The sequence below is a fragment of the Sphaerodactylus townsendi genome, linkage group LG03, assembly GCF_021028975.2.
Source record: "Sphaerodactylus townsendi isolate TG3544 linkage group LG03, MPM_Stown_v2.3, whole genome shotgun sequence".
NCBI classification, from domain to species: domain Eukaryota; kingdom Metazoa; phylum Chordata; class Lepidosauria; order Squamata; family Sphaerodactylidae; genus Sphaerodactylus; species Sphaerodactylus townsendi.
In genome coordinates this window covers 42,862,471-42,886,412 of record NC_059427.1, presented here as the reverse complement: position 1 = coordinate 42,886,412, position 23,942 = coordinate 42,862,471, and positions in this window count along the sequence as shown.

The window sequence follows — 23,942 nt, the reverse complement described above, 5'->3', positions numbered from 1 at the left end:
TATTCCAAATTCCTGTTCCATTAATTAGAGAAATGTATTGTCGAAGGCTTTCACGGCCGGAATCACTGGGGTGCTGTGTGGTTTCCGGGTTGTATGGCCGTGTTCTAGCAGCATTCTCTCCTGACGTTTCGCCTGCAACAGATGCAGGTGAAACATCAGGAGAGAATGCTGCTAGAACATGGCCATACAGCCCGAAAACCACTCAGCACCCCAATTAGAGAAATGCTACCTGTTTCTAGGAGATTAATCAGTGGAAACAGAGAAGACAACACATATAACAAAGTATTCTATACATTCACTTCCTTGAAGATCGTATTTTAGTACAAGTTAATGAAGTGTCATTCAATGTCATTATCAGTTGAGTTGTATCCTTCTAAACCCACTAAAATAAGTGGGCTTAGAGGGGTGTAACTCTGCTTAGGATGGCACTAAGTCATCCTTTCATTTTGTGTACCAAAGATTGCTTCTCTCTGAACTATTTGGCTGCTTTTGGCTTGGACTATGCGAATGATTTCCATATGTACTAGATAGTCTCTGTCACAGGACATGATTCTCCTTCTGCAAAAACTTCTATTTGCACAAGGGCCTATTGACAACCATTGATCTTGGGCAAATGGAAGTTTTAGAAGAGGAAGAATCATACTCTGTGGCAGAGCCTATTTAGAGCATGCACAATTCATTCACAGCAGTGAAGTTCTCTCTCCTCTCCCAACTGAACTATTGAATTAAATTCTGTTTCTACTGCTGTAGTTCTTAATGCCATTCTATTCATCTTGATTATTCGATCAATTGTTCAAGCTATCACTCCTCTGAGAAAAGTGGCTGGCTGGTATGATGATCATGAACACAGTGCAATGGAGCTAAACAGAGATGAAGTAGGTGTTCCTACATGCTCAGAGAAGTCAGTATGCATTCGAATGTGACTTAATTAACCAAAAGAAAAGGTGATGGTCTATTGAGGACTGAATATGGTTCAGGAGACCTGGCATGTTGAGAATTAGTTGAAGAAAATAAGTGGGGATTAGGCTGCTTAATATTGTGGGAGCTGAAGAGGGAGATACAGCGGAAGAGACTTCCAGATTCGTCCCCTGACCTGGGATTCCTTGTGTGTCTATAACTTGTTAGTGATGGTGATGCTTAACTTCGTCTCGCACACAGATTTTATCACTAAGGCGTGCTACTGAAAAATACTCAAAAGAGTTAAAAAATAGAGCCGGTCACTGCCATATTAATTACTCCAGTATTTTCTTAGGTGCTAGACTTAGACAGAGGCCTCTATTTTCTTTCATATAACGCAAGTAATCCACAGAGAAGAATAGTCTAGATTACAGCTTTAATGTTAGAACTTTAATTCAGATGACCCTGCAAAGTAGAGGGTTTTTTGGGGGGTGGGGGTTAAAAATAAAAGTTGCATTGGGGGGAGGATCTGCCATTGGAAATGGCATGCAGTCACACTGGCAGATTTGCCTTCCCTGGAGCACTTACCTCAGCGGGGGGAGGGCTGTTTTGCTAGTGTGCAGTGGCTGCCTCCCCCCAACCCTGGGATGTAGAGCAGGACACTGTGCATCTGCTGGCTTAGCAGGGAGAGGCTGGGGACATGGTTGGGGAAGGAGCCAATATTGGAGCTTCCTTTTGGACTTTTGCCCCAGCACACCAGTGGTTATGAGCAATGACTTATACAACCCTTTTACGTGGCATAAGCCTATTGCATGCTATGCGGGCTTCTTGGTGGTGGTGGGGAGGCTGTCACATATGCAAAGCCTCCCTACACCACCAGAAAGCCCCTTTGGGAACGGCGAGATGACACAGCAGCAGCTCTGTGGCCACCCGCCTGTAAGAGCCCCACCCAAGGGTGTGGGGGTAAATCTGGTCATGGGAGTGTTACACAATTACATTGGTAGATTCACCCTCCCAGGGGCAGTGGAGGAGCGATCTCATCATCGTGTGAGTGCCACCCCCACCCCCATCAGCATCCCAGGGGCCCTACCAGGTTAGCAGGGGTGGGCTTGGGTATAACAATACTAGAACCAGGGGGCATACATTGAAAATGCTGGGGGGAAGAATTAGGACTAATAAAAGGAAACACTTCTTCACGCAATGTGTGATTGGTGTTTGGAATATGCTGCCACAGGAGGTGGTGATGGCCACTATCCTGGATAGCTTTAAAAGGGGCTTGGACAGATTTATGGAGGAGAAGTCGATTTATGGCTACCAATCTTGATCCTCTTTGATCTGAGATTGCAAATGCCTTAACAGTCCAGGTGCTCGGGAGCAACAGCCGCAGAAGGCCATTGCTTTCGCATCCTGCATGTGAGCTCCCAATGGCACCTGGTGGGCCACTGTGAGTAGCAGAGAGCTGGACTAGATGGACTCTGGTCTGATCCAGTTGGCTTGTTCTTATGTTCTTATGTTCTAACAGCTTCCTCCTGGCCTTTGCCAGTGCTAAAAGCCACCCTTTTTGGTGGCAGAGGTCCACTGCGACTAAATGAGGCTTCTTGGGGGGGGGGGGGACATTTGCACTTTGTGAGCCTCTCCCTGCCACCGGGAAACGTCTATGGGAACAGTGGGATGAAGGTGGCACTGCATTGGCACCACGGCCCCTTGCCTCCCATTTGGTTGGGGCTGCCCACCCTTTGAAAGAACTTTTTGTGAAACTGTCATTCAAGGCATTTGGCCTAGTATATCACATGTGTAATGACTCACTCTCTTCCCACTGCACATAATATATTATATAGAAAGAGCATTGAGACTTATGCTTCATTTAGCCAGTGCAACCTTCTTTATGTCCATATATTCCAGGCATGGATATACAAACAGCATTTTCACAATTTACATCACATTGCAAAGCAATTTGGTAAACTACACTATCAACTGGAAGTCCTTTTATTTCAATAGCAGTAATTTCTTTATTTCTGCTTTCTATTGTTGACTGTGAAAAGCACTGAACTGAACAATCTTTAAACTCCTACCAAAAGATGAAACAACAAAACTTTAGTGAGCTCCCTTTCCGAGCAGCTGCTTTCACCTAGGATTGTATAAATGTCTTGTTTGAACACATGGAAATACATAGAACACCTGATGCTTTGATTAGCAAAATCATCATGCGCATTCAGATATTTCCAATGAAAATATATATCCAATCCACAAACTTATCTGCTATTTTCCAGATATTCCTGGGATACCAGAAAACAAGTCCTTCTGCCAGTTCTTTTAATACCCTAGGATGTAGTTCATCAGGTCCTGGAGATTTGAATTCATTTAGAGTAGCCAGCTGTTCCTGCACTATCTCTTTATTTATTCTGTGCCGAATCTCTCCTACTGTATCTTCTGTTTCATTTTCCCTTGGATGAGCACTGTTTCCTTTTGGGGAAAAGACAGAGGCAAAGAAGGTGTTGAGTAGTTCTGCCTTTTCTCCATCCCCTTTTTGCCATCTTCTCCATGCAATGACTCTATCCTATCATTTTTCTTCCCTTTGCTATGGAAATAACCAAAAAAGGCCTTTTTTGTTGTTTTTAATCTCTCTTTGAAGCCTTAGAATAGATCATTGTGAACTTTAGCTTTTCTGACTTTTTCCTTACACATCCTGGTTATTTGTTTGAATTCCTCTTTGGTGATTTCCTTCCTTTTCCATTTCTTGTACATGTCCTTTTGAAATCTTAGTTCAGTTGAAAGTTCTTTAGACAGCCATCCCGGTTTCCTTAGACACCTCCCATTTTTCCTCCTCATTTGTTCAAACAGCCCCTTCATCCCTCCAGAAAGATTCCCCATAGGGAATAATGGAGCCAAATAATATTGGAATCCACCTCTCAATAAACCCAGATCCTAATACAGGAACAACCAAGAATAGTCATATTTTTTCTACTTTCTGATATCTAGATCATGAAAAAAGATCTGAATACACCCTGTAGAGAAATAGTGAGTGAAGAAGAGCTGCATTCACATGGTTTTCAAATAACCTCATTTCAAAGCAAATTTTTAAATTCTTTTTTTTTAGTTTTTAATTAAGACTAAGAGCCAAAATAAATTTGTTTCTGATACTAACACAGTATTGAGAGGGAAGGAGGGAAGGCACATTTTCCAAAACACAAAAATGAAAAATATGCAGTTTATATTTATCTAAGACTAAAAAGGTGCTAGTACCCAGCTTTGGTTTAATATATATCTCAATGCATTATGTTCAAATGAGTAAGAGAACTGTGATGCCTTTTTTTAAAAAGGAAAAATATGCTATAAAGCAGTTCTGTCTTCCATACATTTGTGCATAATACATTGTTAGCCCCTGAGAAAATGCTTACGATCAGTAGGACACAGAAGACAAAATTCAAAACTCCACGGGGCTCTGAAGTTCACACAGAGCTGATATAACATTTCTATAAATCTTTGAAAACTTAGTATTCAAACATCATAGAAACTAAGGACCTATTCTGGTAGAAGGGTTCAGGCAGCATCTATACAGGGTGTGATGGGATGCTGTTACAAAATTTGTGAACCATAACATAATACGATGTGAAAGGTAAAACTAGGCAGATTTTAATCATTGTTGAATTTGACTTCTCAACATTCACTTTTCAAACATACCTGCAACAAAACTGAATTAAACAAATCTTTCTTTGGAATGGTCTAATGAAGTGAATACTGTTCCCCCAAAGTTCATTTCAGTGGTGGCATATAACAGATACAACATAATATTCTCAATAATCAGGATGAGGTCCATGAAACAACCCATGAAGCAGGCCTTGCTTTATTCAGTAGCTTTATTCAGAAATATGTAGTCTGGATAATTCCCTTTTTCTGCTACCATCCCCTCCACTTCCTGAAGCTCTAGGAACTTGGCATTCAGCATTGCTCTATAGATCTGTGTTACCCTCACCAGACTGGTCCTTCTCTTCTAGCTGGAGCCTGTGAACTTTGGGGTTTTCCCCTACCCTAAGTCTCCCCACTCATCTCTGAGAGGTTGGAGGAGCAGAGAATGGGTTCTCAGCATGTTGTCCATGGGTACTTGTGTGCCCATCAAAACTTCTTTGGTGCCCACCAAGTTTTCTTAGAAAGTGGGTATTGACCAGATGGGATTCTTGCCTGCCAAGGCTCCTGATTTGCCCCTGAAAATCTGACAAGCTACGCAGATTAAAATAACAATGGTGCAAAGGCAGGTGCCACCACAGTGTTTCCATACCCTTTTTTCCGAGTGTATTTTTTTAATTACCCTCCATCTCCTGGGCACTTAGGCTTTCTCTGTATGTGTGGCTTCACCTCCTATAACAATCCATTTTGTGGCTGACTCAGGCCCCTTCTGCACATGCAGAATGCAATCCACTTTCAATGCACTTTGCATCTGGATTTTACTGTGCGAAATAGCGAAATCCATTTGCAAACAATCATGAAAATGGATTGAAAGTGCATTATTCTGCATGTGCAGAATAGGCCTCAGTCTCCTGTGGCAGTTTTTTTGTGGCTGAGCTCACTACTCTCTGTCAGAATTCCAAAGGTGGCTACAGGCTTAAAAAAGATCAGGGACCTTGAGAATAGAGAGTGACCCAAGTTCCTACCCCTGGATTATCGGCCTCAGCAAACATCACAGGATATTACATACTCTAAGAAGAGATGCTACAGGAGAAAATCCCATTACTTTGAGTAACGAAAACAAGAACGCATTAGATAAGAAGCACCAGTGTGTGATTATCAAACAGGCATGATATTTGTTTTGGGCTATGAACCCATCATGACTATACTGCCTCTCAATAAACAACACACTGCTCTGTAGCATTAGGATCTTGTGCTTTTTTTCCAAGTGACATCATTTGCGTAAAAGATTTCATTGACATAATGACCCCATGATAATGTAATTCATGTAGCATTTTGTATATCCTTGATAATGTATATTTTATGCAGATGATACACAGTGAACTGCTATTTTAGTGATGAAGAAAATGTCAAAAATGTGTGGAGATTTGTGATGCAATTAGAGTAGTCTTCAGCAGTACAGTGAAATGTCATTTGCTTTATGAAACATATACATAAATATCTATTAAATTTATGACTACTGCCAAAACGGCCAACAAAACAATGTTGTTTTCAGTCTTAAAGCTCATTCTGGCATGCTTTTTTTGTACACCCTTATAGCCTTTATCCATATGCAGTTAAAAATTAATGTATAAGCCATAATGATCTTTGTTTTGGGCCTCTGATGAATGGATTTTATCAACCACTATCAAAATGCTATTACAGTTTGAGAGTGAGTATGAACAAGAATCCCTGTGAGAAGAGGACAAAGAAAAAAAATTTCTGTGCTCCAACAGGCAAGACTAAGGCAAGATTTCAGGTCAATGTCATGAGAAGCTTCTTCATGACAAGAGCTATTTGTCTGTGGAACCAATTTCTTGAGGAATGGGTCTCCCTCACTAAAGGGCTTTGAGGCTGGAAAACAATCTGCTAAGAATGCCATATTTTTGGATGTCCCACACTGAGCAGGGAATAGGACTCTATGGTCTACGGGGCCCTTTTCAGCTAGTTGTAGTGCTGGAAGTTGGCTTCAACACCACATTCCCAAGTGTAGCTTTTCACTGTATCCCTTATATTAAATGGAAATTATTTGGCTGAGAAAGAAAACAAAAGGGAGAAGATGGAGACATTGCGGAGGTACAAACTGTCTACTCCAGCCATGGAGAATCATGTTTGTTCATATCTGCAAAGCTGCACTCTCTTAATTATTATTTGAAATTAGGACTGAAGTAAAATAGCAAGTGTAACCTCAGCTTGTGGGTTCTGTGGGGCAGTACTTGGAAGGAGTTGCAAAGAACCAAATTTAAACAAAACAGTTTACTTCTCTTTACAAATAACATTAAACATCAACATTTAACATTACAATTCAAGGTCCTGTTCAGGTTGCATTTCAAGTCCTTCTAGTTACAGTCTACTGATACTGCCAGGTCCAATTCTTCTTTGCAAGTGGGTTGGCTCCTGAAGACTCCAAGGGCTTGATGAACAGGATGCAACATGATGAAGGTTTCCAGGAGAACTCTCACCCATTACAACCACAAAAAGAAACCCTTAACAATGTGTCAAGGGATTATACAACCAAGGTCTGAGTCTGGTAGCCTTGTCTTCTCCAAAGAGCTCTGCAGCCTTTCTGCTGCTCTGAGTCTCCACCCCTTTACTGGTTCAACCCATTCTGGGCATGGGGGTTACACAAGCACTGGTTAAGAAAAAAAGGTTAATGTCTAAATATATGGGGCATGTGAAACGAATCAGAATGGGAATCCCTGACTCTCAATCATATGTTCATCGGGAGACTCAGCTTTAAAACTTCTCCATCACTTGGTGCAGCTTGGAGCAAGACAGGAGCCTTCCCTCCCTCACTGGTTTTCCCAGCAAAAATGGCTATGGGGGTCTATTTGCCCCTTCCTTGTGATCTATGTGTCTTGCGTCTTGTGATCATGTAACCAATGACACATAGAGCTAAGGAAGGGGCAAATAGCCCCCATGAAGTCCTTTCCATGAGGGAAAATGGTGCCAGAAAGAAAATAGAAGTCCCTTCTCCCTTTCCAGAGCTCTAAGCCACATTGACTGACAGAATGGTTTTTAAGGTGTGTCCGGGGGCCCAAAGCTAGCCCTTCTAGCCCTAGACACCCACACTAGTCCATCCCTTCTTCCCCCACAATTACCTCTTGTGGCTGGGAAGGTGATTTTACTGCTCAGCACAGCCAAGCCCAGGAACCAGCCATGACCCTAGTGTTAGCAGGGCCTTCATCCCCTGCCTTATGAAATATTGGATTTTCATATTATTTCTTACACTGTGTGCTATAAAATGCCAATTTCCATGTTTGTATGGGTGGATAGCAGAATGTCCAAGCTGAAAGCAAGCCTAAGGCAAAATGGTCTGTTTGCAAAGATTAGATCTATGAGTTACTCCAGTGATATAATCTGGAAGCCTCATAACACAAGGACATGCATCTTGATTATCCCACCCTGCCAGAGTACTCCACTAACATAATGGAACCTGTAGAACTCCTGAATACCACACCCCGCTAAGCTGTTCTGATACAATGAATCCTGGAAATCTCCCTGATACTGGACATTATATTTAATCTATCTTTGAGAAACCATTTCCTCAACAATTGCTCCTTACCTGCATTTCCTCTACCTCTAGATACGATCTCCCTAACAATCAATCCCTTCCTGATGACAAACGTCTCAGCCAAATTTGAATACTTTGGGCAGAGACTTTAGGAAGTACCTCTGCATAAACCATGCAAGGTTTCACTGATGTAATCAAGGACCAATTGGCTCCATTGTCCCGGGGAAGTAGAAACAATAGATAGAGCTGCTAATTAGCTCAAACCAGCAAGTCCAGCAAGGAAACCCCAAGCAGTTGTAGAGTAACGAAACATAAGTCATAATTTCCTGCCTTACCTGCACAAGGGGGTATAAAAATACTGCACACCCGAGCCTCAGTACTCAATACTAGCCTGAACCTCTCTTGGTCACATTGGTTTGAGACGCAATATCATCCTTCCCATTGGATCCCTATGCTGGCATAGGAATCCTTGTCTTCTCCAAGAATGTCTTCAGCTGAGTTTAGGTAACGTATAAGTCCCTTGCTCCCTCTCCCAATTCTATCATCCAAACCTATCCCTCTCCTCCCTTTTTATATCATGTAGGAACTGTGTGTATGCTTCTCCATATCTTACTGTGTGATTGTTTGCAACCAAAATTTATATAAAAGTATTTTAAACTACAATTTGGTCTCTTGTGCATTCTCTGTAGGACGTTTCAAAAACCAATTCTGGTGTAGCTATCTAAAATATCCCATCTAGCCTGCCTCTCGCACTGCCAAGCTGAGTTATTTTCCCCATTGCTACTTTGAAAAATATATTCATAACTGTTAAGCTAGGTGACACTAGGCATACTGCCAATAGCCCTTTGATTCATGGCTGTGAGACTGAAGCCTTGCCAGGGTCAGGGAAGGCTGCCAGCAGACCTAGATGGTGTCCCAGGCCTGCAGTGGTACTCACTAAGGACCCCCCTTCCCAAGCCTCTCACAGCTGGGGATCAGGTTGCCAGGCTGACTTGATGCATCAATTATGTGAGAGAGGAAGAAGGGGAAAGCACAACTGAGATGATTCACCTCCACAAACAGACCATGGGAGGAAGGGTGTGGGAGAGGGAAAGGCAAGAGAACTGGTGGGGGCAGGTTGAGCAAGGAGAGGAAGAGGAAGAAAGTACATTTGGTGAAAGGGGTTGGGCAGGAGGAAGGTGGGATAAACAGGAAAGAAACCACAAGCAGGAGAAGGTGCATGCTGTGACTCCTTGTAAGTGAGATTCAGAGTGAGAGAGAGAGAGAGAGAGAGAGAGAGAGAGAGAGAGAGAGAGAGAGAGAGAGAACAAGGTGAAGGCAGCATGATGAGGGAGGGAGCTATGAGAGCTTGGCTTAAAGCTCCCATCCCCTCTGTGAGGCTGGTAGAGGTAACAGCAGGGCCAGAGACAGCTGAAGGGGGAGCAAGGGTCATAATGGGAGAGGTGGAACATGGCAAGGTGAGTCTCCTGATCTACATCCCCAACCAAACTAATGGATCAGAGCATCCCCAACCAAACTAATGTCATGTCTCATCTAGTTAAACCCTTAGTGTCAGTGAATAATGAATGCTAAACCATAATACCCCAACATGGTCAGGTCACAATTTGCAAAGCATGGTTTTCAGGGAATGATCAGTATTTATACTAGTGGCCCTAGTTTTTTTTTTTTTTTTTTTTGGAAACCCAAGTCCTACACAGTGCTTTTGCAAATTTATAAATTCCCTATGACTTTTTCTTTATGTACCCATCCCAACCAGCTTGCAATGATGCTCACATGGCAGAATGACATTACATCAATCTCTATCACTGCATTGTAGGGTGGTATTAAGTCACTGTGATTATAATGTTGGATTATGAGTTGAGAAACCAGGTTCATCTACAAAGCTGATTGGGTAACTTCAGTTGGATCTCTCAACCAAACTTTCTTCACAGGGTTGAAAAAAATACAATGCAGTAGTAAGAACTATGTACAACATTCTGATCTCTTTCAAGGAAGGATAGTGTGATCAACAGATCTCATACTAAGTTTTATGTCAATAGGTGCATACAACCAAAACTGGATTTTAAGAAGGTCTGATTTAAAGAAAATGGGTAGTGGCCTGGTAGCTAAACCGTGTTTTTAAAAGATCCCACATAAGGGAATTTAGCAGGAAGTCTCAGTGCATTGGAGCAGAAAAGAAGTCTTGGATGGGATCACTGCATTCATAAGGAAATTAAAGTATTCTTATTTCTTCAAAAATGTGGAATGACACCTATGAATACTTTTAGAAATGTCCAGTTCTTGGCTGCCTGTTGGTTCCATTTCTGAGTTTATTTCTGCTTCGGACTGAACATCTGCTTTTCCAGAAGCTTGGCCTAGACATACTGCTTGTCCCCAGAGCTTTGTTCTAATGAAAACACCAACAAAATTCGACACACATCAATTACTTTCTTTTACACTCAAATTCCAACCATATGGGCATAGAGTGGCCTGTTGGGCCAATGGAATTGTCTTCCAGTATACAACTATTTCATTTTTGATCCTTAAAAAGCTAGGCCAATGGAATACTCAGCAGGAGCCTGAAAAGGTGCACATGTCTTGATTTTCTGGCAAAAGTGCTGCTGCTTATATTTGATTGAAGCTGTGTGTTCTGCTTTCCAATATCCAGTACAGGTTTACAACAATAATGATCAAATATAGAAAATATATAAACATCAATCAAAGTAATAAAGAGACTCTTTGAGTCAAATAAATCATAATTATACTAGAACCAAACATGTGTTAAATGCCCAACAGAATAAAAAGGTCTTCCTCGCCTTAGGAAGACATAAACAAGAACTGCCATAGAACTAACTCAGGTTCTCACTTGCAGCCTCAGCAGAGATACTGTGACTGAGAGTGAGAGGCTGGTGGGGTGAGTCTGGTGGGATTTCAGGAGACCACAGTGTTATCCAAAATGCTGGGGTCTGCCCCTTTTAGTATAGGAAATTAGTGAGGGCAGACCATGCTTAACAAGAGGCTGGATAATTTTTTGTGAGATCTTTTCTATCAATGTTTACGGAGGTGGTTTCTGCAAGAAAGCCACAGGAATCCAAAGTGAAAAGTCTGACATTTTATTAAGCAAAGGTAAAATAATAAACATACAAGCACACAAATAATCACAACATATAGAGAATTCACACAGTCCTAGGATGTATAAAGAGTTGAGGGTATAGGTCTAGGACATAGGTGTCAAACTCACGGCCCTCCAGAAGTTATGGACTACAGTTCCCATCATCCCCTGCCAGTGTCATGCTGGGAAATGTAGTCCATAACTTCTGGAGGGCCACGAGTTCGACATCTATGGTCTAGGAAAAGGCTGATCTAGATGAGAATTGGTCCAATAAGCAGAGTAACGCTGAGATAATGCAGGGATCGTGTCCATCTTGACATTGCATTACTAGGCTATCTCCAAGGCTGGCAGGATAGGTAGAGACACTTCTGGTTTTAAAACAGGCCTCTCCCACCCACCATGGGTTGGTCTGGTAATAACAGAAGCTCCACAGGCCCTCCAGAAATGCTGCACAGCCACCCAGTTGTCAATTCCATCCCTGTGGGATACAAAAGGGGCCCTGGGTAAGTCCAGAAATCTGGACTTATAATTCTCACCTGGCAGATCAGTAAGATTAGGATACATCTTTCTATTCTGACCTCAATGGCATGTGTGTGCATATAACATTATCACTTTTTTTATTTTGAGGAGCATCTAAAAAGATAACAAATAAGAAAAAGTTATTCACATGCTTCCTTGTATGAAATGTCTACAAACTCAGTACACAAGTTCAGAGGTACAGACCCCATATTATAAACAGCCACTCATCTTGCAACGAGCTCATGGCAGAAACAACATTTTCATTAGGTGTGTCTTGTTTTGAAGCAGGGCCTATTAAGCACTAGTGCAGAAAAATCACACAAAATGGTAACAGAACAACAGAATGTTTCTCATTCTGCACAATTATATAAATAATTCCATTTGGTAAAACTTTTGAATACTTTTCCTCACATTAAAATACATTAAAATACATTCCTCACATTGAAATACATTTGAATACTTTTCCTCACATTGAATACATTTCCTCACAAGACTTTCCAGGGAGATATACAATGGTAGTCAAGGCCTTACTTAAAGTTTGCATAGGGAGGGAAGGAAGGAGGGAGAGAATGACAGTGCCAATCACCAGGTGAAGGGTGAAGATTTCTTAGAATTACAACTGATCTCTAGAGAGCAGCACCCCTGGAGAAAAAGTTTATTTTCAAGGGTGTTCCTATGGCATTATTCCCTGTTGAAATCCCTGCCTTCTGCAAAGCCCACCATTTCCATCCTCTACCCCAAAATCTCCAGGATTCCACAATCCTATTGCCACCCTAACCGGAGTCATATTATTTTACGTCCATTGAAGTCAGGATGGCACTGTTAGAATACTATCTACATAATCAGACCGATTTGCTCTCTGTCTCTACTGAATCTTTATATATATTCACAATCTTTATACATACATACATACATACATACATACATACATACATACATACATACATACATACATATATATATATATATATATATATATATATATATATATATATATATATATATATATATATATATATATATATATATATATAGGCAAAAACAACCTTGTAAAGAATAAAAGATGGATCGACTAAGGCAGTATGACAGTGAACAGTAATACAATTCCCAAATCAGGGAATATTTTGTGCATGATATAAATTGACCCTGACATTTTATGAATATTGTAAACTCTGCCTATTCTTTTGACTATTGGTTTCTTTGCTTTCTCATGTAAATAACAAAAAGAAATGATCTTTCAAAGTCTTGGGCTTGCAATTTTATTCCATTCCCAAGATAGCATATTTGGGCAAAATACTATTTATATTTTAACAGTAAGTACATTCTCTGTACAAACTTCAAAAGATTAACTCTCCTCCAGGTTATTCCATTGGATATTACCACAGTTAAAATACAATTTTCTTTTATGACAGTTATGATATTTCTGTTTCCAAAGCAAAAAAAAAGTTCTTGCTATGGTATATCATTTTAATTTCCTCTTGTATTCATAAATCAGGTTATTGTTTTCAGTTTACTATTTGTTTTTAATGTATTTTATGTCCATTCTAACTAATTTACGCAGGGAACTAGCCAATATGCATAATCAAACAGGAAGGCACCTTAAAGACTTATACAATTTGTTTCTTTATATTTTGTATCAATTTATTATTTGTATTAGTCTTCAAGTGGCCAGTGGATTCCTCTTTTATTCCACTGTGGATAGCCTAACAGTAGAGATTTATTTGGCACTACAATAGAATTTATGTATTGAAACCAGACTTTTATTTATTCTTAATATCTATGGTTAAACTGGAGCTGGATACATGTTTTGGCGGAGACAGACATTTTTTCCCTTCCTGGTGTTTTGGGGATTATACTTGGTCCACATCCTCAGACTGTGAGAAATATACCACCACTTGACTAGCCCACAATTCAAACAATGTCAAACTATGGTTGGTCATCAAGAGTGTTTTTTTGCTCTCTATGGCCATGAACTCAATGTGTTTCCTTTTCCATTTCTTTCGTTTCATTACAAAACTACGGCTCGTACCTTTCTTCCAGTCATGATTTTAAATAACAGTTTGAAAACGGTTTGAAAATCATGAGCTATATGTTAGTGCTATAATAATCATAGTAATCTGTGCATTGTGATAACCAGGAAACCTGTATCCATAAGGAAAAAGGTCAGGGAAAGAGAGGAGAAAGAATGTGAGCCTAGAAGGATATTTAGCTTTCCAAACCATGGTTTGTTGTCTAGAATGATTCACAGAGTTGTATGGCTTCTTTCAAAACTTTTCATTAACAGTTCATGACAGTATCATATTTCTGATGGATTAGAAAAGGATATGATAGTTATGATAAAAACTATGAATAGGAGAATATGGCTCATATTATAGGGATATTTCATCCATCTATGAAGCTAGGGATGCTGGGTTGCAATCTAAAGTACAAGTGTTTCTCTTTAAATGCACATGTCAGGTAGGAAAAAAAGGAGTTGTCATGGCAACTCTCACCAGTTCTTCCCTAATCATTGCATGCAGCCTCCTCCCTTTCTTTCAATAGCAGGCACAATTCCAAGTTCCAGTTGCTCAAATAGGAAGAGGGAGATAAAGAGACACCAAATTAATAGTATTCTCTGTTCCATTCTTCTTCTTTTTTGTGCATGCAGATTCAGTGAGAAACAGTAGAGCAGGGATATTATTAATTGTGTTGCAACCCTGAGAACCCTTCCTGTAATGACTTCTAGTCAAGCATTAATAACCCACCCATTCTATCTCCCAATATTAAATTATGTGTATGCTTTAATTTCCACATAACTTGAGATCAGTCTAGCCTGGGCCATCCAGGACACGTCAAGGATATACAGAACTACCTTAAGCTGAGTGACACTCTAACAGTTATTTTGAAAAATATGAATACATATTTTGATACAATTAATCTGTGCCTGTTTTAAGTCTGTGGTTTACATTTTTGACATTGATGTTCCACCTTTCTCTGTTGGGTTCTGTACCACCACCATCTAACCTGGCAGTAGATCTCAAGAGTACATATATACATTATGTAATAGTATAACATATATATATCATGTAATAGTATAACAGATTTATTCCATAACACAAAGCCTGTGTCTGCTTGAGCTTTCATTTGCTAGACTGGCTGAAGTAAATTTGGAGTCAAAGGTGGGTCAGGGTTTTTTTTAAAAAAATGATTTTCTAGTACTGTAACCATGTATTTTAGCTAGAGACAGAGGTGGGATCCAGCAGGTTCCCACAGGTTCCTGAGAGTAGGTTACTAATTATTTGTGTGTGCCGAGAGGGGGTTACTAATTGGTGATTTTGCCATGTGATTTTTGCCTTAGTTATGCCCCTCCTCTCAGCAGCAGCGCGCAGAACTTGATGCAGTCTAGCAGGAGGTGCACCGGCGTGCGTGGCAGCCTGTGCCTGAGTGCATTTGTTTCCCGCCCAAGGACCGGCTCAGCGGCTGCGTTGTTGCCACAGCCCCGCCCAGGAATGCTTCGCGCCTGGAATGCCCAGCCACGCCCCTGTTGTGCCCCACCCAGCCCCATTGGCGCTATGCCACAGTTTGAATCCCACCACCATGGGAACCTGTTACTAAAATTTTTGGATCTCACCACTGGCTAGAGATACTCATTTTCTATCATATGAAGCATTTTTACTTGCAGAGTGCTGCAGCTGAAAGAATTCTAAGACTTAAAGTGGGCTGCCATGAGCTGTGTGCATTATGCTCACTTCAGAGCCCTCTTCAGTAACAGAAGGAAATATAGGAGTGTCCATAGAAGCATTCAAGTAAATCAGTTGTTCAGTCAGGCTGCCTCCCATGTCATCTCACCTCAGTGAGTTGCAGGGCAGCAGTGGCACGGATCGCAGAACCTTCTCCTCGTTGCTGCTACTAAGGTCCAAGGCAATACCACAAAAGGATGCTTCCCTCATTCTTGCCATTCCTATGAGGGGGCGCCAGCTATCTTCCTCATCCATGCCATTGCTGCTGCTTGCATCCAGGACAGGCTTTGTATTTTTAAAAGCTTCCATCTCTAGCCTCAGAGAAACCTGGCCTCAGAGAAACCTGGAAAGCAGCCCTGAGTCAGAAGCAATGTTTATGAGTCACCTTCATGACTTCTCAGGCCATGCACTGCCTGAAATTGCAAGAGGAATCCATGTTTGATATTCAAACTGAGAAATTACGGTCAGGTTGCAAACAGATAAACTGACTCCCAGGGAAGTAGCCAGTTGCTCCTGGGTGCATGGTTGCAAGGACACGCCCTGACAATAGTTTGATATTTTGGCTTCCACAGGGATGATCAAAATTTAGGCCGTCTCTAAACATCAGTGTTTTCTGGACAATAATTGACCTTCTAGAACTATCTAGGAATCTGCCTTACAACACAAGCTTCCCTTGAAAGCAAACCACAAGGGACGCCAGAGCTATCAGCCATTTTCTACCCTTATTTATCAGGCTTGCCAGCTTGGAAGCACCAAATTAAATTGTTGGGGAAAAGATTCAGACAGACAAAAAAAATCTTTACCCAGTATCAACATTTTTTGAAGGGGGCAAAAGTATAAAATGATGCCTGCATATATTATATACATTTTTTTCTCTATACATAAATACATTCAAGCAACAAAGTGGAGGTGGGTGGGCCCCCAAAGCCCTAGTCTGATTTTCTACCATCTTTTCTTACCCTTTATCATATTTTCTCAATATTTCATCAGCTGATATTTTCACCTGAAGAACTTGATGATACTGAACAATGGTTGTATGTTATAAAGCTCCACCTATTTGATTGAGTTGTTTTGTTATATTTCAAGGATGAAGGTTTCCTTCACTGGGTAATTTCATACAAATTCTATACCAGTCAAAGCCAATTTGATTCTTTGCCTTTCAAATACAGACTTCTTTGCCTTTAAAATACACAGCAGCTGACAGTTCAAGATAATGTATCATCCAATGATGGGCTAAATAATATTGTTGTCCCCTATGAGAAGCATAAACTGGCTTTATTAACAAAATCTTGAGTAATTTGTATTTACTTTTCCCAATAACATTTCAGTTATGATGACTGGCCTATGTACCTCCTTATCTGAGAGAAGTAATCTATAACTGAAAAGCACTCTGGAATCTTCTAAGTGGTTTTTCAGTAAATGCATTATACTTCCTAAGGTAATGATTTCCACATCACTGCAGAATACATTTATAAAACTAATCTTTTAAGGCCTAGAAGTCAGTGAACTGAATACCCCAAAAAGAGTGTCCTGGCTTCTAGTTATTCCTACAGCTGCATGATATGTATTATTAATACTAAAGTTGGCATATCTTTGAGAAATTGAATCAACTTCTTTTTTAACTATTTATTTGAACCCAAACGCATTTGTTTGATTTATGTTAAAATGTGAGACTATTTTGGTGGCAAGGATTAAGCACTATGTGCTATGCATCTGCTACAGAGTGCTATGACTTGCGATTTTTTTTTAGCTCGTGTATCTTTAGTGGAAATGCTTGTTTTACATTGTAACATTAATTTGCCTTATGATGAATGGATCCAGAGAATCCTTCATATACGTGCCTGCATCTCCTGGTTCCTATTTCTATGTCTGAAAAAAGAAATCAATTTCACTGTTTGTGCCTTTTAGGGATACCCTGTTCAGCGTGTGGTGGTGGCATTAATTCTTAGCATTGTCATCTTTCAGGGTTTAGCCCCATCCCCATTTCTTCAACTTAAAGCACCATCATACACTTGGCTTTTACATCAAGTATTCATGCATATTGAAAGAACAAAGCATGCAACAGGCAGTGGTGAAGTGCCTTTGAAGCATGTATAATGTTAGGATGGAGCTTTCAAATTAATCCTTGGTTTAAGAATGTGGGTTTTTTTTATAAAAATAAGCATATTCCTAATTTTATCTGTGACATATTGCAGTATGCATCTGAATATTTGTGCTGTTAAAAACAGACTGACAACCTTGAATAGGCACAGCAGTTATCCACAAAGCCAAAAAAAAATGAAATGGAGAGCTCTTTGCCAACTAGGCACTAAAAATACACACTAGAGTTCTTCCTAAAGACTAGAGTTCTTCCTAAAGACACTAAAAATACACACTAGAGTTCTTCCTAAAGACTTGCAACCTAAAAGTGCCCTTCATTTAACACTACTTCATAACTTCCTGAGATTGGGAAAGTTTTAAAAAATACAATAAGAACAGTAAAATCAAACCCAAATAAAGATTGGTGACCAAAGGAACAATGATAACATATATTCATAGGGACTGGCTTTAAGGTTAAATTCTTTTTGGGTGGAGGGGTTGGTGAATTATTTGTTTGTTATTCATGGGGGATTAATATAGTGAATAGGATGACAAAAGCTCCAGAAAATAAAATGAAAAATGAAGACGCAATATGAAGGATATCAGTCATGGGTCACACAATAATTTTACAGTACTTGCTATTTATATTGCATGAAGAAACTCACAAAGAAGCCGAAGTTAAGAAAATGGAGTTGCTGAGGAAATGGAAGATAGCTCCACCCTGTGATGTCTGGACTAATACCACATAGAGCAAAGAATGTAAATAACTCATTAGTAATTGAAGGTTTAAAGCCAGAAGAAAAGATTTAAGCATTATAAAGAGAGCAGAAATTTTCCTCTGTAAGGCAGATTCCGCATGGGCCAAAAACAGCGGTGTGAAAATGGTGTAAAATGGTTTAAAACGATGTAAAAGGGTTTTTCACCATTTTCACACTGCTGTTTTTGGCCCATGTGGAATCCGCCTAAGACTGTTTCCACACAGCCCAATAATAGCACCCTAGGAATGGTAAAAACACCGTCCCTGGGGTGCTGTTTGCACAGCAGGCGCTGCTGCATCACAGCAGCGTCATGCTCCTGCCACCCAAGCAGCCCGAAATGCTGCTTTTGAAACTAGCTCAAGGAGTGGGGGTTTTCAAAAGTGGTGTCTTCCACTTGCTGCTGTGCAAACAGCAGCAGATGGAATGCAACGTTGTCCCTGCACCAGCCCCAAACACCTCCTCACCTCCTCCTGGCTTCTGTTGCTCTGTGGAGACCATGAAACGTGCTTCCTGGCCTCCGTCCCTGCAGCCATTGCTCTGGCCATAAGGTCATGTCCCCTTGCCTCCACAGAGTGATGGAAGCCAGGAGGAGGTAAGGAGGCATTTGGGATGCTGCACTGCCGTGCGGAGCCTGCTCCGCCAGCTGCACAGTCAGCGGGGCTGTTTGTGCGAACAGCCCCGGAGCTTGCATCGGCATGGTTCATGCCGATGCAGCCCCTCTACTCTGGCAGTGCAGAAACAGACACAGACTGAGGGAACAAAAACCTTCATTTGTTTTTAAAAGAAGCTGCATAAATTTACGAAGTCATGACAAGTTTTCTTCTATAGTTTTACGGACAGTTTCAATTTGGTGTGGGCAGCATTAGGGGGGTATTGTTTGAATTCAGGTTTATTGGACACAAAATTTTTCAGAAAAGCTGAAATAAGTTTGTAAATGTTTGTTTTGGCTTTTGGGGGGAGGGGCAATATCTTATTTTTTGGCTCAATTATAGTCTATATGAGGAATTTGGAGGGCTCTGGGGGTGTTATTTTTTTAAAGGTAGAAACACCACATTTGCAGCATTGTTGCAGGTGACTCTTCTTTGAAGAACAGCCAATTTTGGTGAAGTTTGGGTCAGGGTGTCAAAGGAAGGAGCCCCATCAATCTGGTGGAGTTTTCAATTGTTTTCAACGGAAGATGGGACACCCCAATTGGGACTCCCATATCCAAACTTCACCAAACTCCAGGGTTTTTCTAAGGAGACTCCCCTGAAGTGAGTCTGCAAATTAAAACAAGACCCTCTAGACCCTCCCAATCACCCTTAGACTGCAATAAACCATGGGTAAGCCAAAAAGCTGAAAAAGCCATTCTGGGGGCTTTCCTGCTTCATCCAGATTGATTCCCCTTTTTTGGGCTGAAAAAAGCAAAAAAAAGTCAAAATGTTTTTTGCTGCTTTTTTGGGTTCAGAATGAGGGATTTTTACATAGCATATGTATAACAAGTTGCAGTCATTATAAAGGAACCCGTTTTCCTTTTTCCTATTCATACATGTGCCCTTCACCCATTCAGGCAGCAATTAGAACCCATGGAAACATGGGTAGCTTTTATGCCTTTGCATAGAAACACTTCTTTTTTAAAAAAAATTCCTCCAACACACGCGTAGCTGCGAAGGCATACAGAAATGAACCCCTGCAACCATGCTGATTGTCTCTTCTTACCATACATCAAGGGAACCACTGGCTGCACCTGAGTAGCTGTGCATGCACACCACACAAAGGAAAGAAAAAGGGACCTCCTTGCAACAGCCTGGCAATAATGAATGTGGGGTGCTGTGTGGTTTCCGGGCTGTATGGCTGTGTTCTAACAGCAATCTCCCCTGACGTTTCACCTGCATCTGTGGCTGGCATCTTCAGAGGATCTGATAGTAGGAAAGCAAGTGGGGTATATATACCTGTTGGAGTGTCCAAGATGGGGGAAAGAACCAGTGTCTGTTAACAAGTAAAGGGTGCAATTAGCAAGCTAGATTTACATGTGTTGAGTGGGATCCATCCATTAGCATGTGAGTAACAATGAAGATAGGTGAGTGCATCTGAATAGAAGTAGCCTGGCCTTTGTTGCCTTTGATTGTTTACTGTCTATAGTCATCCTGTGTTTGTGTGGAGCTGATTAGTCACTGTCTTGACTCTAGTGTTTTTCAACACTGGTAGCCAAGTTTTGTCCATTTTCATGGTTTCTTCTTTTCTGTTGAAATTGTCCATGTGCTTGTGGATTTCAAGGGCTTCTCTGTGTAGTCTGACATAGTGGTTTTCAGAGTGGTCCAGAATTTCTGTGTTTTCAAATAATATTCTGTGTCCAGGTTGGTTTATCATGCGTTCTGCTATTGATGATTTTTCTGGCTGAATTAATCTGCAGTGCCTTTCATGTTCTTTGATTCGTGTCTGAGCGCTGCGTTTGGTGGTTCCTCTGTAGACTTGTCCACAGCTACATGGTGTGCAGTAGACTCCTGCAGTAGTTAGAAAATCCCTCTTATCCTTTGCTGAATGTAGCATTTGTTGAATTTTCTTAGTGGGTCTGTAGATTATTTGTAGGTTATGCTTCTTCATCTGTTTTCCTATGCGGTCAGTGGTTCCCTTGATGTATGGTAAGAACACTTTCCCTCTAGTTGTCTCTTTGTCTTTGTTCATGTGGCTTGTTCTTGGTCTTGCAGCTCTTCTGATGTCTGTAGTAGAGTAATGGGTGAAGGGTACACATATGAATAAAAGGAAAACGGGCTCCTTTATAATGACTGCAACCTGTTATACATATGCTATGTAAAATCCCTTATTCTGAACCCAAAAAAAGGAATTTCAGTCAAGTTCAGTTCTAGAAATGGGCTGAAAGTCAGTACATAAATGTGAAGGATAATAATAAAATGCTACTTTATGTTAGAATATGTGGAAACTCTGGTGCCTGTAAACTGTATGGAAAGGAGTATTTCTACAGCTTGCTCTTCTCTTCAGACTTCTCAGATTCAAGGATTATCTCACAGCATTTGAAGTAAATCATCTAAAGAATTAGGGGTGAGAAATCCCATATGCAGAGTGATTTTCCCCTAAAAGGAGAATGATCCCTCTCTGACACAAATTCTTTCTAAGTCAGTTCCCCCAATTCTACCTACTCTGTCCAGAAGATGAATTAGCTCGTTCTGCTCTAAGAACCTGGGCTAGGAATTCTTCTATCTTTAAAAGTAAATTCCCTTCCTGGCTAGAGTATGGGCTCTTTTTCCTAAAACTCTTTTGTCACCAAAACCACAGGACTTTCACAGACATTAAACACATCTGCTGTTTTTGGGTCTCTATCAAACCATGTCTGAAACTTTTAATTCTCCTAAAACTCCGCCCACTAACAGCCTGTCACTCACACACTATGGCTCTGTGGGGGATTAACACTTTTCTTTCTGGCTTTTCTGGCTCTATCTGTTCCTTAGGTTTATCTCAGAAGGTTCCAACTTGCTTTCTCCACATGATGAAAGTTTTGTTTTGTTTTGCTACAGAAGAGAGCATTTGAAAAAATATCATTCCACATCTGCATGCTGAAATGGTACATTCCATTCCACTACAGTCTACCACACCCTTATTTTCTAGCTACTGTACTACCCTGTTTCCATGGTTTGTCTTTCATACATTCATTACTCCCATACTATGACAAGGTTTGCAGCAGCAAGCCAACTCTATAGTGGCTGGGAAATATGTTAATTGTTGCTTGCCTGCTGTGGTATAAGTTGTTTCAGGCTGGCACTGGAACAAAGACAATTTTGTGGCTCTGTTTCCTAAGGCAGTAAGCTGCTTAGTTCTTTTTCAGGTTGGAATTGTACCCTCTCTAGAGATCTGGATTAATCTATCTCTTTATGAGTTTTTGTTCTACAGCCCAAATCCTATTTGTATATTGACTGTTGGTTTTATTTTTGCCCCCTTCCTTTTTATTTTACTGGACCTAACATTTGAGGTTATGGACCCGGGAATATGTGAACACTGATAGGTTAACACCAGTTTCATTAACAAAGGGTTATGCATCAATTGTTCTTCCCTTAGACACATCCCAAGAAATCTACTGGGTGTTTCTTTCATTCTTCGTAATTCTCTTTCTTTCCTTGCAATTAGGAGATGAATGGATTTTTTTCAACCTGTGAAGGAAATCCATAAAGAACAATCTGGCATCTGTTAGGTAATGGCCCATCTGACATTTTGTGAATGATTAAGGGAAGACCAAATGTTATTTAGTTACCAGCATAGAGAAAGCCAATTTTAACAAAGGCAAAAACAGCTAGAAGAGAAATTTTAGTGAATGAGTTGGCGCTTCTTGACAAACTGCATTAGTGCTGGGGCAGCTTTTGTTTTTATAAATATTGACAAGATGTGTGTGCATAATAGAAGGAAATTGTGAAAACTAATCCAGTTTTAAGATAAGAGATTTGGTGAAAGGAGTCATTTGAAATGAATAGTTTCATTGGGATTTCATGAAGTACAAACCATAGAATCACAGAGCTGGAAGGGGCCACACAGACCATCTAGTTCAGGGGTGTGCAACCTGCGGCTCTCCAGATGTTCATGGACTACAAATCCCATCAGCCCCACCAATTGGCCATGGTAGCAGGGGCTGATGGAATTTGTAGTCCATGATCATCTGGAGAGCCGCAGGTTGCACACCCCTGATCTAGTTCAATGGAGGATCAGCCTAGAGCAGTGATGGTGAACCTTTTCAAGACCGAGTGCCCAAATTGCAACCCAAAACCCACTTATTTATCACAAAGTGCCAACGCAGTAATTTAACCCCCTCGAGCAGGGGCCAGCCTGCTGTAGCCTCCAGCAAGTCCCACATGTGCCGTTCTGTGCCTCTCTAGCCTCTCTGCCACCTCTGTCCCTCCCCCCCCCGGGTAGCAGCCACCTGGAGCACAGGCACCAGGCCCACCAGCTGAGTCCTCCCTGGTTGCTGAGGTGCACGTCCAGTGGCCCAGGCCAGCCTAGATGTGGGGGGGCAATTCCCCCCCCACATGACGAACTCTGTGCGCGCGTGCCCACAGAGAGAGCTCTGAGTGCCACCTCTGGCACCCATGCCATAGGTTCGCCACCACTGGCCTAGAGCATTTCTGACCAGTGCTGATTCAATTACTTCTTGAAAACTGTGTGGGGAAGCTCACCACTTCCCTAGGCATCTTATTCCACTGCTGAACAACTCTTACTGTAAAAATAAAATTCCTGATATCCAGCTGGTACTTTTCATCTCATAATTTAAACTCATTATTGCAAATCTTATCCTCTGCTTCCAACAGAAACAGCTCCCTGCCCTTGACAGCCCTTCAAATACTTAAGAGCCATCATGTCCCTGCCCAATATTCTCTTCTCCAGACTGAACATTCCCAAGTCCCTCAGCATTTCCTCAGAGCACTTGGTCTCCATCTGTCTCTCTCAAATTTTTTTCTCCTTCAGATTTTTAACTTACCATCCCAAAAACTTATTTGTATTAGAAATTTGACATCATAAAATCAACAGGATAAAATGTCCCAGGTAGAAAAGTAAAGGCCAGGAAAACTCCAAGAAAACTTCAGAAAAAAACATTGGAAAATATTCAAATTTTGGGGAGCTGTAAAAAAAACTATATTTCTCCCATTTTGAACGAGTGAAATGTTTTTTTAAGGTAAAGAGCTGTGGACCTTAACTACCCATTGGTGAACTTTGGCTGTGTT